General features: G+C 43.9%; 1 protein-coding gene across 6 annotated transcripts in view; it reads right to left on the bottom strand.

Moving 5' to 3' along the window:
- The window catches only part of LOC117607239 (uncharacterized), a 174,488-nt gene that overhangs the window by 23,402 nt on the left and 129,282 nt on the right, over positions 1 to 21,804 (bottom strand). The window contains exon 4 of one of the 6 annotated variants that reach the window (XM_034330687.2): positions 4,435 to 4,491. The exons of the other annotated variants lie outside the window; for them this stretch is intronic. The gene's annotated coding sequence lies outside the window, so the exon portion shown is untranslated. The remainder of the gene's footprint in view (positions 1 to 4,434; positions 4,492 to 21,804) is intronic. 6 annotated transcript variants of the gene reach the window in all.

The following is a 21,804-nucleotide window of genomic DNA, read 5'->3' as shown; positions in this document are numbered from 1 at the left end:
ATGACGAAACAGAGACTTGAAAACTTTTACTGTAGATTCTAATTTCGTCAAAATTTTCTATCGGTATAAATATCCTATTTTTCTCAAACGCAATACCAATTTTAAATCGCTGTTCGAGCATCGAAGATACAACAGAGCGGTCGGTGAATTACCGTAGCGTAAGGGCCGAGGCTGCTGTATTTAATAAGTAAATCCCGGACCTCATGAAAAATTCATGAATCAATCGTTACAGCGGGAACGACAACGACAACGACCGCGAGGACAAACGTTTTTCCTCGTCTGCAGGATGGATGACAGAAGACGGGGGTCCAAAGCTCTCGACCAGTCGAACCGTCGTCGTCGCTTGGGATCGATCTAAATTTCGCGAAAGCTTCCTTCGTAATTCTTCGTGTGATTGCGTTTATTTGTCCGCTCGTAATAATCGTAAATTTTCCCTTATTCTTGGGAGAGACCGACCTGGATCTCCATAACGACGTTCTCCTCTTCACGAGGTTCGCGTAGTCAGCAGCGAGCAACCGACCGAACGAATCGAGTATGCAAAATGGAAGGCTCTTAAGTAATAACAGGATTTATTATCAATTTATCTGCGACCCGGCGCTGGCAATACCTTGCCTGTTTAAATGGTTCAAGGATCTTCTTGTTTCTTATTAACCCGGAAAAAGGTTCATCGATAATAACGGTGTTAAATTCGCAATTAATCAATTTTTCCAATAAATAGAAATACTTTAACATTGTGATCCATGGTTCGCAAAAATAAAATAAAATTTTCCAGCTGATTATCTATCGCGATATAGAATTCTCTGAATTTATTAGAAAAAGAATAGAACTTTGATGAATCGCTAAATGAACGTGCAACGTCGTTCTCGCGGCTTCAACATGCAAATGTTGGGAAACGTCAGTAACTTCATCGCATTCGAAGCGAGAACGATCGTTTTCAATTTAAGAACGTTAGAAAAAAAAACAGGGAATAACGAGGTTCCGAGTTCATGGCACGAAGAAAGATTCTCGAGGAACGTTTGATAAATGTGCTGCTCGTGAAAAGGGGCGAACTCATTGTAGCGAGACTTGTAGGGGCTCGTTTACAACGGCGCGTAGTTGACCGAGCACGAGTTGTCGTAAAACATAAACGACGGAACCGCGCATAAATCGTACGTAGAACGACTGGTGTCATCAACGTTCGACGCGTTTTCGTATCGTCGCTTTTTAAGGCCACGTATCGGAAACTCGAGCAAACGTAAAACTTGAATTACCATATAAATAATCCCTCCGTACGGTGATGTGTACAATGTGCATCGAACACAGAACTTTGGGATAATAAAAAGCGATGAAAAAGAAAATTTAAGAGTTAAAGATTTTCCAAATTTTTGAAATCCTGAGGGTTTCACTTTGAATTCTGAAAAATATCGTACCACAGCAATTTACAAATTGAAGTTCCACGAATTCCTATATGGATTTTTCGCTATCCCCATCGCGAATCCAGAAACACAGTTCACAAAAATCTCGACGATTTCCAATATCCTCTAGGTACATTCGATCGTTCAATTTCCGTCGAATCGACAGAAATTGCCACGGGAATACGCAGAAACGACGTGCACGGAAGAGCAGATATATCGCGACAGTGCAAAAGCTGTTTTCACTGGAATAATTAGATTCAAGGCCGAGGGAAAACAATGCCTCGGCCATTTAACAACGGTGCGAGTCTCTTGCCCTGTTGCGCTCGTTGTTTTACCTTATGCATCAGCTAGCTCCGCCGCCTGGATACCCAGTCATGCTGTTTTCCGCTTTCCACGGAAAACCGCTGACTAATAGGTGCTAAAGTCGTGTTTCCAATTCCGTCCGTCGTTTCGACGGATCGTGCTGCGTTACAAGGAACCGCGTCGCGTTCCTTCGTTTCGAGGAAACTCGAAGAGAACGAGTAGAAATTTCATTATTGTAAAATATAAGAAACCTACCCTTGATGAATTTCATTAGATTAAAAGTAACGAAATACACTGGTGGGGGGATGAATTTTTTTGGTCGATCGAGCGACACGAAATCGAGCAGACTGCTACTCGTTTCCAGGACCCTTTTACAGAATTTCTCTTGAACCCTCCGGTCTCGTCTCGCACCCCGAGAGTTTCGTTTACCCTCCTGTTCGGGCTGCTTTCATCGAGAATGCTGAGTACGCGAAACTCGCAGCAGAATCGCGGCGAACAGCTCGAAACAGAGAGCGAGGGATGAGAATCCGATCGGTCGAATCACCGACAAATATGACTGCCTCGAGCGTTCCGCGGGGAGTCATCGACCGTCTACGATTTCTCCGGCTTCGTCTTCTCCTTCCTGTCCGGATTCGGCTACGTAACGTCTCCCAAGACAAATTTTCAACGGAATAATAGAAAACGTCGGACGCACGCGATCGGGGATCCCTTGTTGCTTACATCGTTGTTTCGTGTTCGACAATTTATTACCCACGACTTCTCTTACACGTAATTCCCGGTGAAATTGGAACTCTATTCGCGTATGGTCGTCCATCATTTCCCGGGCTATTCATAAATCCTTTCTATTCAACATCGTCTTTGCGTGACACAGATTTCGATGCTATTCTTTTATCTAAACGATAAAACATCTTGCGTCTATTTTTAAGGCATATCTTTGACATACATCGATGCTTAAGTACCTTGGAACGAGGAAGTATCTCAATAACGAATCGCCTTCTACCAAATATAGCAACAAGCCAAACGTAATAATTATGCAACGATCGTTTAACTATCCTCGTTGATTCGTAGAAAACATCGCTTTCTAATTATCGAGTAGTCGATCACGTAACGCGTTTAAACACTTCAACAATCGAACCCGTCCAAATGACGGATTTCAGATATCTTATTTCGAATCAGTGAAATTATGATGCTCATACCTTGTGAAATCCGATTTCTATCGGTTATCGCGGGGTACGCACGATTTTAAAGCGTTAGAAAATTATCGAGCCGTGATATACGAGCGGGCCACACTTTTCTCGCGGGCAGACAAACGAGCTGCGACGTGGAAGAAAGCCAGGAAGCTATGCAAATCGAGAAAACGAGCGTGAGATGGATTAGCCGGATGTCAAGTGGACTAATGGATATTAGAATCCTAGCAAGGATTACCGAGAAACCGTTCCTCTCCGCTGCGCTACGTGCCGGGAGTTGATCGATCTAATCTAACGATATAAAAGGCAACGTCGATTGACAATAGATCTGGCTTGTATCCAAAATCGTAAGCAATTTTTTCAAATTGAATTGGAAAATATTGCAAGATTCCGAAGAATTTTCCTTTCTATGATTTCTTTTTTGCAAATAAACGCGTTGACACACCTGTCGGATGTTATTGTACTTTCTCCTCGAGTACGAAAGATTTCTTCTGCGACAACTTTTTTCTTGATCGATTCCATGAGTACAAGACTTCTTTAGAAGGTTGTACGCTTTTCGCAGTTAAACTTCTATCGATCGGAATTGCAACGATTCGCACGGCATTGATCGCGTCGGGTCGGAAACTTCTTTCGACGAACGGTCAAACGGTGCTTTAAGCAATCTAACTTTCAAATTGCGTGACCCGGCATCGTCCACGCGACGGGGTGATTTAAAAGCGACGATTTCTTTCACGGATCACGGAAAAAAGTTGCAGCAGGTTGCAGTTTGAAGCGTCGCGATTCGTTCGGAAAGTTTTCCACTGCCTGGACCATTGTCTGGCGAAAGGCGGCTGAAGGTGGCAGGACAATTTCAAAGATTCTCGCGCGTTTTACGCGAATCAAGCAATCGTTTATCTTTCGGGTGCAAGATAAAAAATTTCAAAGGTGCACGGTCAGCAGTTAGTTTCTTCACGGTCGGAGAAAGGTTTTTCGTTTGCGAAAAAAGGAACCGTTTGAATTCGACGGGAACGAGAAGAGGTAATTGGATGGAAAGCGACAAAAGAAGGACCGATACAAAAGCGACACTTTCTTACGCACTCTCGATCAATTCGAAAGCAAAGACGCCGTCTGCATCGAGGCGCATCCACTTTCACCGTGAGCCTCGCGAAGAAATTACAAACGGTGGCTGTAAACTGGCGCCGCTAGGCGTGCGCGCTCCACGGATTTAATTAAATATTTGCACTCGGTTTAATCTTGCCGACGTCGTTTCCTTCTTCGCCCTGGCTTCCTCCCGTTTCCCAGCCTGCCGCTCTTCGTCGTCCTTCTTTTTCGACGGGAAACTTTCTTTCGCGACGATCGGTATAAATAATTTCCGACGATTAGTTCGAGCAATCAGCGTCACGCGCGTTTCGTTTAGTTTTCTGCTGTATCGGTTTGTTAGATTAGGGTGGACTAGGCTAGGTCAGCTTAGGTTAGGTATCGGGAATGGACAATGATCCAAAGAAACAAGTACTCGTTGAATTTTACAGGTAAAGTCTACTTTCTGTTATTAACAATAATTTGTACGTTACCCAGAATAATTCAGGACCGATTGGCAAAAATCAATTCATAATCCTTGCTGAATTTACCTGTAACAGAAAGAGAAAGCAACCTATTAATAACAATTCTCCCACGAACAATCACGCGTGGGAATGGTATTATTGAACGCGTAACCATTGTTGCAGATCATATCGCGGATAAAATCTCGTACCGTTCGATCGTATCTGCCAGTTTTTCCCCGTTTCGATCCACGGTTCTTTAATAGATCGATTCCTTCGATGCATGAATCCGGTCGATTCGATTTCGCCGCGAGAAGATCAACTATTTGTAAATTGGACGCTCCGTGTGGATGGATAGTTCGGTGAAGGAAGATTCTAACATAATCTGTATAATTATTTTAAAGACCGACAATAATTACAAGCGAATCACATTCGATAACGCGATAATACGATCGAACGACATTATCAGATTTTAGAGGGTCATTAATTAATTTAACGTGACGAAGGATGCTCAATGGCACGTTACGGGTTAATTAACATGGATATAAATTTACTAATTAATCGATGTCTACCTTTGAGAACATCGGTTCCCCTTTGGGAAAATAATATTGGTTTGGATGAAATTATGTTGCCTCAATTAATCAAAGTATCGATGGATATTATATTCTTTACGAGAGCGTTACCGTGATTTATTTGCGTTTATTAAACCTTCATAAACAATGAATTTAATTATCGTTCGAGTTGCATATGGAAACGCACTGTTATGGATACTTCGATCTTCGACCAGCAAAGGTTAACACAACTGCAATAACCATTGCAATACGCGATTGAATAATAATAACCAGCAATTCATTGATTCAATTTTTCTGACATTACAAACAACATATTCCAGTGGAATATCCAAAAAGTATCACGTTTCAATTTTCCACATTGTTCATATATTTTATCAGGAAACAGTTGAATATCGGTATTGTTAATGGAGCGAAAAGCAATCAGTACATTTTATAATTTTATAATTTTGCTTTATCTAAATTTGATCTATTAAGTCATAGATAAATGATACGTATACACATCATCCACAGATTCGGGATTCTTTTTAACACAAAACAGTTAACAAATAAATGCTTTTTTATTAAACCTTTTATCGAAGCAGACTTTCATGCGCTAAAAGGCCTGGTCGGCGAAAGGTTAATTGGTTTTGGAACAAAATAAACGACGGCAACAGCTTCTGCCAGTTCGTATAGCCGACGATCGAGCATGAAAAAGGAAGGTATAAAAAAGACCGATTGTTATCCTTGATATACCAAGGATATTTATGATGAATATCCTTCGCGTCAGACCGCGTCCTTTACAATATGTCCTATACAACTATAGAGATAATACCTCGTTAAAGGCTTTCAACATCAACTGCCAGGGAACGCGTTACCGCGTCAAAGGCGCAAAGTTTCAGCTGCCAAAAACACGCGATTCAACAACATCGTATACAACTCGCGGTCCTTCGTCTCGCAATTGATAGAAAAAAAAATTCGCGAGATGTTGAAATTTCAAAAGTGCAAGATGCAGTTCGCCAACGAGGAAGACGCGGTAGCGCGTCATCGATTCGTTGCGAAAGCATTAATAAACGTTAATGTGTTTACGCGAGTCACGATACGACGAGCAGATGAAAACGCGAAAACAGAGAGTAGAAAGAAAAAGAAAAAGGAATCGCGGCGATGTAAAATAAAAAGTAGTGTTTGCCCATTAGCCAGGCCTGCTCGTTACGTCTCTTTGCGAGTCAACGAAACGAACGCGAAACGTCGTCTGAAAGCGAGCTACGAATTGAAAGAAGAAACGATGAGAGAAAACAGAAAGGCGCGATATAGCCATCGGTTTTGTTCCCTTGTAAACAGATGATTCCGGGAGAGAAACACGGATAAAGAGGCTCGCTTTGCAACCATTACCACGATAATAGACGGCAATTAAGCGCGACGAATTCAAACGATTAACGATACTCCGCTTCGTGGCTACAGGACGGCAGGTAAATTCGCGATACGAAAACGGTGAAACGTAATTTGGCAACGGGACTGAGTTGTCTGGTAACGAGAGAGACCGGTCACGAAAATGTGTCGGTGTATTAGTGTGTATTTCGCTTGCTGTCAGAATAGAGGAAAGATAACGACGCTGATATGCATGCAGGCAACATCGGTCGGTGAGCTCGTAAAAGAACGCTCGCCAAATGACCGCGTTATTGCTCAATGGTAATTAGGATTCAGCTCGTTCGTATTTCAGACGGTGGTCCGCGTAAAAATCACCATAAAATCGTTTCCGATAGAGCCCGTGTTCGCGCCTTGTCTCTCGTCCACTCTAATTAACCTTCTGAAAAGGCAAAATTGCAACGAAAATTATACGATTTTTATTTTTCAAATTTTCTGAAAGACCAGAAGACGTATCGATATTGCATGTAAAATAACTGAAAGATCCTAGTTTGGAACGTCAGTTCAACAACCCGAGGAATCAAAATATTTTCCTTCCAACAATTTTCTGTTCTTCCGAGTATATTGGATACCCGCAAACTCTTCGACACTTTCCTCGGATCGTTCCTTATACAGTAGAACCTTGGAAAAGCATCGCGACTCGTCTGTAACCGTTCAAACAGATATTCAATTCAGCGTAGACGCTGGAAATACGTCCTGAAACTTCAGAAGAATGTCGCCAAGCCAGACGCCCCGGGCTCGTTTTCGTGCACCAGCACGACGACGACGGCAGATCATGCAATGAAATTCAAAGGAAGCCCCCGACGAGAACGAAAAGGAGAGAAACGGCGGCAAACGGTGGATCGTAAAGGAGGAAGAGGCGAAAGAAGAGAGAACAGTTGAAAGAAGAGAGGGTGGAAGGAAAGGTGGTGCAAAATTTTCTCGGCCGTTCTCTGGCAGATTTCGTTCTTAGCCTCGGTGTCTGGAGGATCGTCGTAAAGCAGGTTACTCGTTTCGAAGCGAAACGCTCGGAAGATGAGGTTGGAACAAGTCGACGTTTTCCCTTCTTTTCCACGGAACACGGGGTTTACCCCTCTCCAGACAAGCCAACCCTTTCCCGGCTTCTTTCCTCGAAGAATCGTCGTTCGGAGTAGTATCGTGTTGACAGAGCTTTGATCGATGTTCGGTCGAATTGTTTCGCTGGATCCTCGAGTACCATCGCTTAGCCAGCCGGTTTTAATTACACTTTTTTTAAACATCTCGGCTACTTTATTTAATTAAACCGCAGAGATTGTCGAGTAAATTTAATACTCGAAACGAAGAAATTGGTGTAATTAAAGAGATGGATTTTGAGAAGCGTCGTTCCACAAATTAAATCTTAATCTGTCGAGTCAAAGATTTCTTGGATACGCGAATGAGATGAAGTTTTACGATAGAAATCGTTTGTCTACACAATTCCAGCCAACCGATCGGTCGGTCTCGAGTGCACTGACCGACCTTGCGATCTTCGAACCGCCTTTCCGGTTCACCAGCATGCTGCCCGGAATATTCATCGACGTCGCCGGCTTCCTGTCCCGTGAATTTTCCACAAAAATTGAACGAGAGTAGCGGCGAACGGGGTTCGAAGTACCGGTCGATAAAATTTTACGACGAAAGTTTGTACTCGAATAGATCGAGGCAAGAGTGTAGCGCGAAAGAGTATGATACATAAGCTGGGGATATCGATTACGGTCTATAAAATCGAGTTCGCGTTGATTCCGATGCTGGAGTGATAATTTACCATCCCTTTATCTATGTAGAAAGTGCATCGTGTGCAATTTAAAAAAATAAAATATATGAAGCCCATTGAAATTCAACTTTTAACAGCTGTTTCGTTTAACCAGTTGCTCCGGAATAATTTACCGTGCACGTAATGGTCGGTTCGTGCCAGAATTGGAAATAACCATGAAAAGCTTGCGCAGTAAAAGTGCACCTATTTATCTTTGATTTAGTTTAAAGTATTTTAACATCGCAACATTAAATGTCTCACGGTTTTCCAGAAAAAAAAAATTGGAAATAAACTGCAATTGAAAATGATTCGATGGAAGAAGAAACGAGGTGAAATTCGCGATGGCAGTAAAGGATCGTGGATAAAATCCAGATCCGTTTGCACAAGATACGAGGGTGGAGATGCGTGCGCGAGAGGGATGACAAACGTTCCGGGGGTGTCGTTTAATCCTTGCATCCCCCCTGGCACAAGCGAGTCTGGCTCACAAAAGCCGTCGTTAGTAACTTTGCCTCGTTCCTCTCTCTTTCCCTCTGCGAACGTTCGGTTTTTAACTCTCCTCCGCGTCGCGTCGGGGTTGAACAGAGAAAGGGTTGCAGAAAGAGCTTGTCCCAGCGACGAAGGTAACGTATCGTTCCAATTAATTGCGCGACGGGCCGGGGTTATCGAGTTAGAAATTGACGACATTAAAATTCATAAGCTTCGGCGAGAGATAATTAGCCGCTCGTCCCTCGCCAAGATTTACTCGGTTCTCGTACCTTTACGCGCTGCTTTCGTACGTCTTCTTTCTCCTCCCCGTATCCGCCCTCGCCGACCAGCAGAGACGGCTTTTCTTCGGCAACTTCGAGGAACGATAAGTTGCCGACAAGTTGAGAGAAATCTGTGCACAGTTGGCGTTCATCCGTGTTATTTCAGAGCCAGCTGTTTCGATGCGAGGATATTTCAACGACTTGATACGAGAAATGAAAGATACGATCTTATCGTTGATGCGATCAAATGGTTTGATAATGAAATTTAGAATCACGTGTTAATCTTCGTCGAACGAGAAAGAGAGAACCGGCAATTCCTATTCCGCTTCCTTTTCGAACGGATCGATCGGGATTCCTGAATGGGCACTCACGAGCGAACGAACAATTGTTCTCTCTCGATCGTGAACAGCTCGTCACTAGCGATGGGTGTTACACCGTAACGAAGAACAGAAGCGGCGACAAGAAGAACGAGCGGACGATTAGTCGAGATCCGATTAAACGAGCAGCCACCATTGGAAAATAATTAAGCGCGATAGGGTTCTCCGAGTTGGAGAGATCGGGCTTCTTCGAACCGGACCCTTCTTGCGCCTCGCGCGACCACCAGCCTCGAAAGAACATTAAGGCGTGCTCGAATTAAAGGCAATCTGTGGATGCAGCCTTTTCTCGCTGATCGCGACGATCATTACGGATACGCTGACAACGATAAATCTCGTTGCTTCTTCTCTGCTTCTTAATTGAGTCGATCGCTTTTCCACCGTTTTTGCACCGGGTCGCGACCAATTAGCTCCGTTAAATCGGCGAGAAAATTTCTTCGATACTTCGATTTGCAATTTAAAACCCACGAAATTAATATAATATTCGAACAAATATAAAGAATATCCGCTGGATATTCAATGTTTATTAGTTTGAAAGTAATCTACGAAAACCGAGCATCGAACGATTTCCTATTCGGAAGCACGCCAGAAACAGATGATAGAAATTTTCCATCGATCGGGGCATCGAAACATCAAACTTTGCGACATCGTTCCCGAATCGATTCGCGTCCTGTCCCGTCGCCTCTGTCCCCCGCAAAAACATCCCCCTTCTGTTCGTGATATTGAATCCGGGGACTCGGAAGAACTGGAAGTCAGCCAATACGGTGAACTATGCGCGACAGAGTCAGATGCACCGGGGAATCTCTAGTTAGTTTTAACTATCCGCGAACTGCATTGTAACCGGTTCAAACGCTTCCAGTTCGCGATCGTTTCACGAGGAACGCCTTTAATCGGCCACAGATTATTCTTCGACCTTTCTCTTCATCGATACACTGGCACCCGTTATTTGCGCTCGTAAAGTATCCCGTCCGATGCATCTATATACGGGGTGTGTTTAAAAAGTTGGACGCGATTCAAATAATAAATAATTATAAACAATCGCGGATTCGAAGTCTGGAAATTTTTCAAACGTACTTTGCGCGTGTAATAAAAAGCTGCAGGGCGAAAGCGAAGGCGAACGCATTTGCGAGGCTGACATCGGCTATCCCTCGAAAATAGCCGACTCGATAAACGCATGCACGCGGATCGTTAGGTCGGACAAACGATAATGTTGGATAACGGGTGTGGCAGATAATGCCGGAACGTATCAGCAGGCTTATTTGCCACGTTGGTGCTGGCGTGTACGCGGTGCACGCAAACACTTTACGCCACAGGATGGTTCGCGGCCCTCGGTACGCAGCCTTCGCCACCAGGCACAATGGAACGAGGCCGATAAACAGGTCGACGAGATTTATCGTTCTCGGTGCTGTGCCAGGAAATCGTGCACCGATGTAAATACGAAGCCGCTACTACGGACGATCTTTTTACACGACTAGATACTTTTCATTGCGATCGCGTTCTCACGGTACCCCCGTTTCTGTATTTACCGCGAAACGGTTCAACAATTTTTCGGCAAAGCTTCCGTGAACGACTGAATCATCCGTTGAGAATACACGAAATATCGGTTCCTTGAATTCGAAAGGTAGCAGTCAACGATCTTCTCGTGAGAAATCCAAAATTTATGACGACCGTTCCAAGAATTTCAGAGACGGCAGTCGACGACCCCTCGAGAGATAAAAGAAACGATAAGGGCGTCGATACTTGTTAGACCTACCCGTAGAAAGAGGTATTTTATGACTCGAAATAGAAAAAGAAACACCTCTCTAATAATATGAATTATTATAAAAGAGGATAGTTTTGAATTTCTGGTTACAAGATGACTAAGCAAGATTCCTGTAAAATATTGCACCACAAGGAAATGAAAATAGAAATGACTAAAGACCTCTTCAGATTTACAATCAATTGTACGCGGACAATGGATCGAAATCTGAACGAGCGACTTATTTTTGTCACAACAGCTCGGTCTTATCAGGTAGATTAGTCATGCAACAGAATAAATAATACATTTCAAACACAACTTCCTTCGCGTTATCAGCTGCAGTAAAGCAAAACAAATTCATATGCACGTGTCTATCCAGAAAAGGGAATCGAAAATTGTCTAACCGCATTCAATAGCAATCGAACTGATATTGATAAGCATAGGAACACCAATCGTACGAGAGGAGGGAAGGCACCGGACGGCGACGATTTGTCGTCGAAAAATATCGTGGAAAATCCGAGAGCGTCGAACTTTATTCAACCCCGAACGAAAGCGTCGATAAATCCGGTTCGGAGTAATCTAGTTTAAAGTTATTCTCTCCGGAGAAGGAATAAAGTTCGGTCTATTTCGGCTGGTATCCTATAATAGATAATAGCGACACGGTATCGGTGGGCTTATTTACCGGGTGGCATATCTCGTTCATAGTATTTGCAGCCACAAAGAGAGTGAGAGAGAGAAAGAGAGAGGGGTCGAAGGTGGGCTTCGCGTTGGAGAGGCCACGGGACACAATGAAACGGGACCCGATAAACCGGCCACGGGATTTATCGGGACCATATTTAGCCAGGAAATCGAGCCACCGTGGTAATATACGAGCGTGTGTTCAGCGACGTGCTGCTGCCTCGCACACGCGGATACCTATGAATACGCGTCGAAACAGCAACTCGCAGAGCACTTTTTCTCCTCTCTCTTCTATACGTGGTAAGCACGCTTTTACGATAAATCACCGCCACTTTGCTCGATCGGCGAGAATTAAAACTGCCGATCCAACCACCCCCTTGCGCCAACCCCGACCGTTCCTTCTGATCGAAACGAATGGCCCCTGCGCGCTCGCGACTACGATCGGACCCTGCTTTTTCAATCGATCGATCGGAAAAACGAAAGACATCTCCGATCGTTCGTTCTTAATTTTCTTCAATTTTCAGTGTATCGATTCTGTATGATTTCTGTTGGATGAGAATTCTGTTCGTCAAGGACGGATTTCCGTCATTTTTCCCGTTCAAGAGAAAACGGTTGCGCGTCCCTCGTTCGTCGCGGGCGATTTTCTTCTCGTTACCCGCGGCGACCGCTCTGAAATAACTCGCCACGACTGCCTCGGCATCGATCAGAGCTTAATAATAGCCGTGGCATCGTTCTCGCTGACTATTTTTAACGTCACCGAGTCATCGCGACCTACAGCAGTCAACTAGCGACCAGGAATTTTCAATGGCAATCGTTTAACGCTAGAACAACCGTTGACGGACGTTCTCCTACTTCCGGATTCGATAGGAATTCTTAATCGTTTTCATATAAATATTAAAATTACAACACCACATTCTCTTACGATTCTCTCCTATTAACTTTTGTAAGAGCACATTTATCATCGACATCGATAAAAGTGTCTCTCTTTTTGCGTTCGATTCGTGTTGGAAATCAGCAATCACGATGGTCGAGAATTACTTTCGGACGAAAAATCGGGAAGGCAGAATTCAACGACGGTCGATAAATAAAATCAGCCGATGAATTATTTTTATATCGGATTCCCGCGGCCACGAATTCTCGCCATGTCGAAACATCGAAACGAGCAAAAGGATCGTTGCACGAGGTAAACGCGCCACCGCCACAGGGGTTCCAGAAGCGGCGGAAAAAGGAGCAAAAATTGAACGGACCGTCGGTGGAACGACTAGCAGGAAGAAAGAAATCGAGCCAGCTAAAAATTAGAGGTTGCTCGTTTGCCAACAGCCGGTTTTCTCCGAAGAGTCGCGATCGGACAGCCGCAAGCATCAATAAGCGTCTCGAAGCGAGTTGGTTAACCGTAATATCGCTTCCGAAAATGTTTTCAAGCTTTTCGATTAATCTGTGACGAAATATATTAGAAGCATGCAAAAATTTCCAATATTCACTTAAGAGAAATCCTCCTATTATTATCATTATAGCGAATAAAATTAAACATTTATTTGAAGTAAATTTTAAACGTTCAATCGTGGAAAGCATTCAATTCAATTGGAAACCTCTTCCCACCCTACCAATCAGAAACATCCCCTTCTATTCGCTACAGCCCCTCACATCAAAAGCGCCATCACGTACATGCAAACGCGATCAAACAACGTAGCAATTATCGTAGTGCTTAACATGTTTACTGCACACCGAAAATAGCCGTATCTAATTCAATTTGCTACCTTGCATTGTTGTTGATCGATAATGAAATTCCACCATTATTTTCCCTTTTTTTTATACACTCGAGATATTCGAATATTGAAATTTTCCTAACAAAAAGCGAAGCGATATTAAGGTATTCCTATAATGGATGTTCGTACATGGGAGAAAAGGAACGATCGTTTCAATGGCGAACACGTAAATGGGACGTCAATGAGGACACGTTCAACCAAATTCTCATCGACCCACGCGAGTCAATGGCACATCGTTCATCCACCCCTTAGGAGTCGACGAAACCACCCCCGTCGTCGCGAGGCGAAGAGAGGTCACCAGCCTACGAAGAAAACGTAGACCCGTCCACGCGCGTAGCTCTCGTCTGGGAAAGCGTGAAGATCGTTGACCCACGACCTTTCTCCGACACCCAGCTGACCTTGAGATCCCGTCGTTGAAGATCCTGCGCTACGAACCGACCCGAGGCCAATTACAGGCCCAACCAACGATTCTCGATGCAACAGGCCGAGTGCATCGACCCCGCTCGAGCGTTGCATCCATATCCCCCTTTACCGGATTTTCCACCTTTCCGCGTGGGATCCGTCGAGACTGATCGATACACGGGACCGTTTTGTCGACGACCGCTCGGTAATGAAATTTCATGATCGAGCGTCGGCTGAAAAGGCATCGATGACGCGAATAATCCGCTTGAAACGCGTTTGAAACTTTGATCACGCGTACTCTCCGATCGGTATCCACGATTCTTCTCCTTAATTTAATTAATGTCCGATCGTTCGTAATGGCTCGATCAGCTGATATTACGAGGCAAATGAGAGGAAAAATCGAAAAGTATAAAGCGACTGAAAATTGGGTATTAAAACAAATGAAATTGGGCGACGATGTGAACTCGGTGGAATGTTTTCGCGAGAGGTCTCGTATATAATCACTTTATCTATCCACTGGTTCCGGCAAACGACTGTCGCCTATTCTCGAGGGGAGCCGCAGCTCGTTGTGGAAAACGCCATCGGAAGCACGGTAACTGCACTTCCGTGCAACACTTCACGAGCACACCCTCGTTACCCGTCCTCTCGTAGACACAGACACGTAAACGAAGGAAAAGCAGAAGGACAGAAGAACAAGGTACAGTATCCTCGACGAGAAGATCTGGAAACTCCTGGAGCGGAATCGAACGAGTTTTCGATTCAAGAACGAATGGATTTAGAAGACTGGGTAGAAACCCGTGGGAAGATTCATCGAAAATTTCTTAATAAATGTACGTTGTTTTCAACGAAGAATCGAATAAATCAGCGTTTAGAAAGAAAAGTTTGATTCTCTTCTGTGCAAAAACTCGCCAAGGTCTCGAAGATGGCATGGTTGCTCAAGCAATTTGTGCTAAGTTACGCAATTTTAAAACTTGAAAAGAAGCAAGGATATGAAACCTTGGACATTATTATTACCGTGTCATTGACGGATCGTATCGTGAGGTCAGTTCTCGTTTTATCCTGTACGTGGTCGATGATTTGGAGTTTTGTAACCTCGAATCCTTCGCGTTTCGTCAGACGAGCTCGTGTGCTGTTACGGCCGCATGCATTATCCGTGCATCCGGTTCACGCACGGCTGATTTTCTTTCTATGTTTTCTAGGATGTTCGATTCGATTTCTACTAGAGAACAATCTGAAAACACGAATATTCTAAATCAACTATGAAAATGTGAATCGTTATTATGCAGGAGTCGAGTGAAAGGGTTGATTCGAAACAGATTAACGTCGCGTTGACGATCGATCTCAAGATACTCGTGGATCTCGAGAATCATCGTCGTTCGTGTATATTTATCTATCGGAGGAAGTTGTGTCGATGCTGAGGAAGGAATCTGCGACAAGCCGAAGAGACGCAAGGGGGCAAGGAACGTAGGTGAAGGCGGTCGCATGTGTGCGTGAATGCGTATGCTCGAAGAAGCGATAGGATAGGCCAAACGGGGGTTGCTGGCGGCTCGCGTGGAACTGTATAATTAGATTAGGTACAAGTCGCATTAGCATGTCATGCATATTCTATGAGGCACGGACTCGACGTTGAGGTGGGAATCATATTGCATTCGGTAGTCTCGATGCACTTCCCTCGCTTTCTCTGCCTCTCTCTCCTTCTCTGTACCTAGTGTCGCCTTCGTGCACCAACTATGCACCCCGCGACTCTCTTTTTCTCCTTTTCTTTTCGCGCTTCTCGGATCGTTCGTTAGCCCGCGACTCGAAACAGGGAACGCGAATTATCGTTACGAGACGTGTTTAACGATCGAACGGAGCGACGGTTTTGCGAAACACCGCGAATTACAAGAACGAGCACGTCGAAGCGAACGAGTTTCGACAACGGGGACACATTTTCGCTCGATTGACCGAGTGGCGGAAAAAAGTCGTCGGGGACGATTGTAATCGGGCAGATAGGAGAATAGAAAAGGCCGCGTGCGAGGAATCGGGCATGGCGTGCTGTTGAAGCGTGAAATGAGAACGTGCTGGAGTGTCTGCGAAGGAGTGGAGAAGAGGAGAGCTTGGAAAGCACGAGCAGTTACAATCAGGGCAAGGTCGTAACTGGCGTGTCGGGGGCGCGGCTTCTCGTTCCGTCAATCGTTCCGCCACGAGATCCTTGCATCCGGACATAAACAGAATTCCAAATCAACTCGCTTCTTTTCGTGACGCGACTGCAAAATAGTGCACGTAACGCCTTTTAATTCGATCGAAAGAAATCTCGGTTATGATCTTTCGATGAGATTTCCAATTATACATAATAGTCTGGAAGCTAGGAATTTTCGGCTCGAATAACAGATGAAACGAAACAACCTCGGAGCATATACCGCGGTATGGCAGCAACGCTTGCTCGATAACGCGTCGATCGACGGAATATCAATGAAACCGAGCATACCGGCGCAATATTTTACAATTAAATCGGACATCCATGCTCCGACGGACACGCGTGTCTATGCAATATTCATAGAACCGTCGCGTTCGTCCACGCGTTATGCAACTGATTGCGTTCTTCTCCGGAGGTCCGCCTCTCTGTCTGACCTCGGCCTCGTGGAAAGCTGATCTACACTGAAAAATATCTGTCTACGCGATGTGACAAAGAATTTCATTTAAATGTTAACCAACAAGTAAATTAGAATTTTAATAAAATCGCTCAACTTTCGAGCTGGGTAATAGAAATGTTGAAAAGATTCTGAAAAGAAAGAGAAGATTCTACTGAATTTCAATTAAGATGATCCTTCTTACGATCCTCTTATCAATTCTGTAGTTGAACGTTGATCCTTCAACAAATCGCTTTCGACTCGAATCCCCGCTACGTTTCAAGCTTTTCAATCTCAGAATATTCGTAAACGTCCCGGCAGCGTGGAGAGTTTACAAATCACCGACCAGAATCGTCGAAATGAAAGCGAGGTTCAGAGAGGAATCTCTTGGTTGGGAGTGAAACAAGAGGCAGCTGGTTGTAACGCCTGACAAGTCTGTGTCGAGAAACATGGGAGATGTCCCTAGACGAAATTGCCGGCTCTCTTTCACCCCGACAGCGAACCAGGCCGATTTTCATTCGTCCAAAGAAAAGTCTTACGAACTCCGACTCCTCGTCAGAGATAATAAAGCAACTTTTTCTCCACGCGTCCAAGATTGAAGACGATTGGACCGAGCGAACGTGGAAGAAACGGTGGAAAAATTTGAAAATTTATTTGCTACCGCTTGTCAGCGCGGTCAAATGTAAGGGTAGTTCGATGCATGCCGAAGTATCGGTTCGGATTTATACGCTTTTCACCGGCTCGAGAGAAAACGGAGAGGAGGTTTTTTCCCGGATCGGAAGCAAATGTTTCCAGGAGGGCAGAGATGAAAATACCCTTAGTTTCAGGGCTGGTCGTGGCACGGTGTATCGCTACGGGCGAAAGAGGGATGAAATAAAGTCGTATACCGTCATCGCAGTATTTTTCTCCGGTGGTTCGCGAGCTTACACATCCGGCGTCTTGGCACCGGCAATATCTCGTCCAACCCCCGTCTGCTCTACCCATTCCATCCCCCTTCCCTTTCTCCTATTCTCTTTGTCCACGGATACCGTAGCAGCGTCGAGACGACTCGTGCAATACGACGTTTCGAAAAACGTATTACAGCTTTATCCAGCAGCCTTCTGCTCGTCGACGAAGAAAAACAACATTCGTGCGAGCAAAGTATCCTATGTTTACCGCGCTCGTTACCCGTCGACTGGATTACCTCGATATTTCATGCTTTCATCCCTTCCGGTAAACGTTAATCTGTTCCGTTTTCAAATCGTTTAACAATTATAGAAAGAATTAAATAATTTATCTTGCAAACCTATTAAACCAACGGTGCTTCAATTTATCGACGTCAATTCGACCAATTCTCCAACGTTCGAGAACAGTTTTAAAAGCTCGATGCAATTACGCGTCAGCTTGAAATTGTAACGAAATGTTGGAAAGTAATCTGCTCGTGATTGTCGTTAATCGACAACGCGAGGAACGTACGAACTTGCTTGCTGTCGCGATCGCACAAGAGACAGAGATATTTCGTAGCCGGTAACAGGTGGTCCGAAAGTATCGTAAATAGAGCTTCCTCTAACGACGCTTTCCGGCTAGTATCGAGCAATTAAACTATCCGGCTGGATCTAATTAAGAACGGCGGACAATTCCGGATTGAAATTATTCAGACCGCCCTTAAATTTCCGCCCGGAATTCGATCGAGCTCCGGGCGAAATACATAATCGGTAGAATCAATTAAAATAGAGAGAGTGCAAAAAAGAATGTTCCTTTTAATCGATACCACTTAACCTTCCTAATTTCTCTCGTTTCTTTTTAATTAAAAAAAAGAAAAAATAAGGAAAAAACAATTACCACTATCGTTCATTTTAGAACATGCTGCTGTTCACGTAAACAATCAGACCGGTGAAATGTTGAAGGTAGATTCCGAGGTTTCTCGAAGGTGTTAAATCTTGGAAGTTAGTCAAGTTTGCAACAAGGCCGCGGCGACAGGGTGGTGGCACGTTTGAAATTTAATTGGAAACTCGTCGGTGGTAAAATGGAATCTGTTCGGTCCGTTGGTCTACTTTGTCCCCGAGCTACGGCAGTGTCGTAAATTTCTGCCGGCACTGAAATCGCTCGTAATCAGTCAAGCATTCTAAACGATCTTCTACCTTAAAGACACCGATCGAAGTCGGTCATGGTTGGAGCTAGAAATTCCATTACGAATTGCGCGAGATCGTATCGCGGGGATCACACGTCGGATAAAATCGATCGGGAACCGAACGACGTTTGCGATTGTGTTTGTATCACCACGGAAAGCACCCTTCCACTCGGAAGAGATTCCAATAGCCGATCAACTCGCTATGAACTGGTATAATTAAATTCGTGCACCAACTTTCCAAGCTGACTCCGACAGTTTGTTGGAAACTTCCAATACCTTTCCATCGATAATGGTTAAATATATACACGGAAGACGTTCAACGAGGTAATCCCCGGAAAAGCGTGGCAACTTCTATTCCTGAACACCGAGGACGGAATAAATTCGAAACCTCTTCGCATTAATGATTTACACCTGTCGATTTGTAACTAACGACAAAGAGTATCGGTATACATTGTATTATTCTGATAGAAGAACGTATAAACCTGTGATTTCCAGCTGGCACGGAAAAGCGATCGCGAAATGCAAGAAGTAATACGACTCGCGCGAATGCAATTCTTGGGAAGAGACGGGGAAGATGGTTTTATCTTTAAAACGGGAATGGCATGGATCGATGCTCCGGCTTTTCCATTCAGCCGGTATTTTCCTCGACGCTGCAGATGCGGACCATCCTTATTTTCTTGCTCCGAGGAAACAGGAGGAGCGGATCTTTTCTGCTTTTCAGTCGGATGCAACCTTCACCGTTACGCCTCGAGAAGTTCGTCTTGCAGATCCGAGATAGGGGTCGCGCCACTTGGAGCATCGGATAAATCACGAAACATCGTCTGAATTGCTTCTTTGAATTTCATTTTCGAACCACCGTGAACGAGACACGATAAGGTGTCGTGAAATCGGTTGGAAACTCGCGAAAGCAGAAAATCAAAATCTCGATCCGATTCGCATTGATCTACCCGAAAATGAAAAATGACTTGTCGAGTGTTTTTGTAATACGGAAAGAAAGACGTACCTATCTTCGGAGGTGTTGCAATTCAGACAATCGGCAACGTTAATTAGACATTGTACAACTTTAGAAAGAACAAGCTGATAGTTGCAATCATTTTTCACACTGTATCAGCCAGGAAACACTAATTGTAACCTCGTCAGCGACACGAAGCGAAGCTATATCGAGCTTGTGCTCATTAGCAGCCAGATGACTGGCCGCTTAGGAATTCTAGGAACCCTATCTAGGAACCTGAACGCTATTCGGGTCATCTATTCACCTGCAACTACCCAACTAAATCGGTACACTAATCCATATAATAGTATTAACTTTATAGATAAGTATTGACATCATTTCGAGACATCTGATATTATAGTAAATATCCTTGGCATTATTATCAAAGAAATTTTACATTTTTATTTTATGGCTTAATTAATCGAATAACTACCTCCATCAATATAAATATAAGAACGTTCTCTTCAAATCAGTTTTAATGGTATAAATTAAAAAACTGCTAGATACTATCACTTTCATGATTCATTATACGTATTCTCCTAATAATTATCGTGTAACGAAAGGGAAACAAACAACGAATAGCCTCCACGTCCCAATTGCAGCAACCAGTTGCACATGCACCTCTTTATCCTTCACAGACACACACCCACGCAGGTGCATGAAACTTTATCGATGACAATATTAATATTAACATTAACGCTCGCTTAGCAACTCGATCAAAAGGCTTCGATCGTTCGAAGGACATAATTACCGTCGATAATTAGGCGGATAATGGAGGACGGTCGACGCGGTTGCTCGATGACAGTGAATGATCCGCGATCGATGATCCTTCGGATCCTTTATCGAAGACGCTTCTGGCGTGTCCCCTCGATCGAAGGAGGGGAGGATCGATAGTCGGTCGGCTATTCGGCGCCTTCGAACGGCATCGATAACCGTCGCCTGTCGGTTAATTAATTCGCCGGCTAACGTAATTACTTAGAGCTCCCATCGTACACGGATACACGCGTACAAGCACGTGCACGCTCAACGTTCGCCCTCGTGGCACGCTTGTTCACGGATTTATGGCCGAACGGGGATGATGATCTTGTTAATTTGAGCATCGCCTCCACCCGTCACGGGCCATGCGTTTGTTCTTGAAAAGGATTAGCAACGCGACTCACGCGAATCGATTAACACTTCTCGCTTAGCAGATCTTTTTCAGTTTAATTGAATCTTTTTTACGTTTCAATCCGACCTGTGTGATTTCTTGTATTTTTAAGCTTTCATCATTTTCCTATGTGTTAAAAGAAAATGTTGGTTTAAGATTAATTACGCGCATACAGAAAATGTAAGAACAATTAACAGACGTATAAAACGGAATTTATATGTCTTTGACATCAAACGACAACGTTACTGAAATAATTCCAATTTCATTCAGGATTACTTTGCAACAACTTCAATAGTGTCGCTCATTTGCATTTAAATGCTCGCGAAATTATTAACGGACAAAATTACTTTCGTTTATACAGCGTGTTCTACGAGACGTAGAATTACCCTTAAATATGCAACGTTCGTGATTTCGCGCGATGTCGCGGAGATCGGGGAGCACAAAGTGGGAAAGATTTTTAAAAAACAGTCGCGTTATCAAGCTGTGTCAGAAACGAACAATGAGGATTTAAAAATATCCGCTTTAATTAATAGGTACACCGTGTTTGAACGACGCGTTAAAACAGCCGCTCCGTTGAAATTAACCCGGCCGTCAATAAACGCGATTGCATAGGTATGCGCGTTAAAATGCGAGTAACTGTCATTCAATTTGCTTTCATCCAAAAAATTTCCGCTGTTTTTCGCCTGTACCGTACATACCGCGACAACAACGTATCGATCTATCGCGTGCAAAAATTGAATGTTAATAGCCTGTAAAATTCAACGTTTCCCCTTTTATTTACTGCATAAATTACTGCGAAACATTTTCGCGGAATATTATCGGACGCAAATAATTTAAAACTTTTCGAACGGGTTATTTTTAATTATTCAACTATAAACTAATCATTTCTAATGTATCAAAAATTTAACTCACCGTCTGGTACGGAATTGGAACAGCCAAAGGGCAGCTATTGTACGAACTTCAAACAAGTTACTTAAACATCACTCAACACAACACGTTTCACGCGCACGTAAACTCGCCACTTATGAACACGTATACGATGGCACATAGTTCGTCAACTGACGGAGGACAATTAAATTCGTGCGACGAGCAAAAGGTAAAATTGAGTTGTTTCTTAGGGGG

The sequence above is a fragment of the Osmia lignaria genome, chromosome 14 (assembly GCF_051020975.1).
Source record: "Osmia lignaria lignaria isolate PbOS001 chromosome 14, iyOsmLign1, whole genome shotgun sequence".
In the NCBI taxonomy this organism is placed as follows: domain Eukaryota; kingdom Metazoa; phylum Arthropoda; class Insecta; order Hymenoptera; family Megachilidae; genus Osmia; species Osmia lignaria.
Note: the sequence above shows the minus strand (reverse complement) of the source record. Positions and strands in the feature narration are given on the sequence as shown.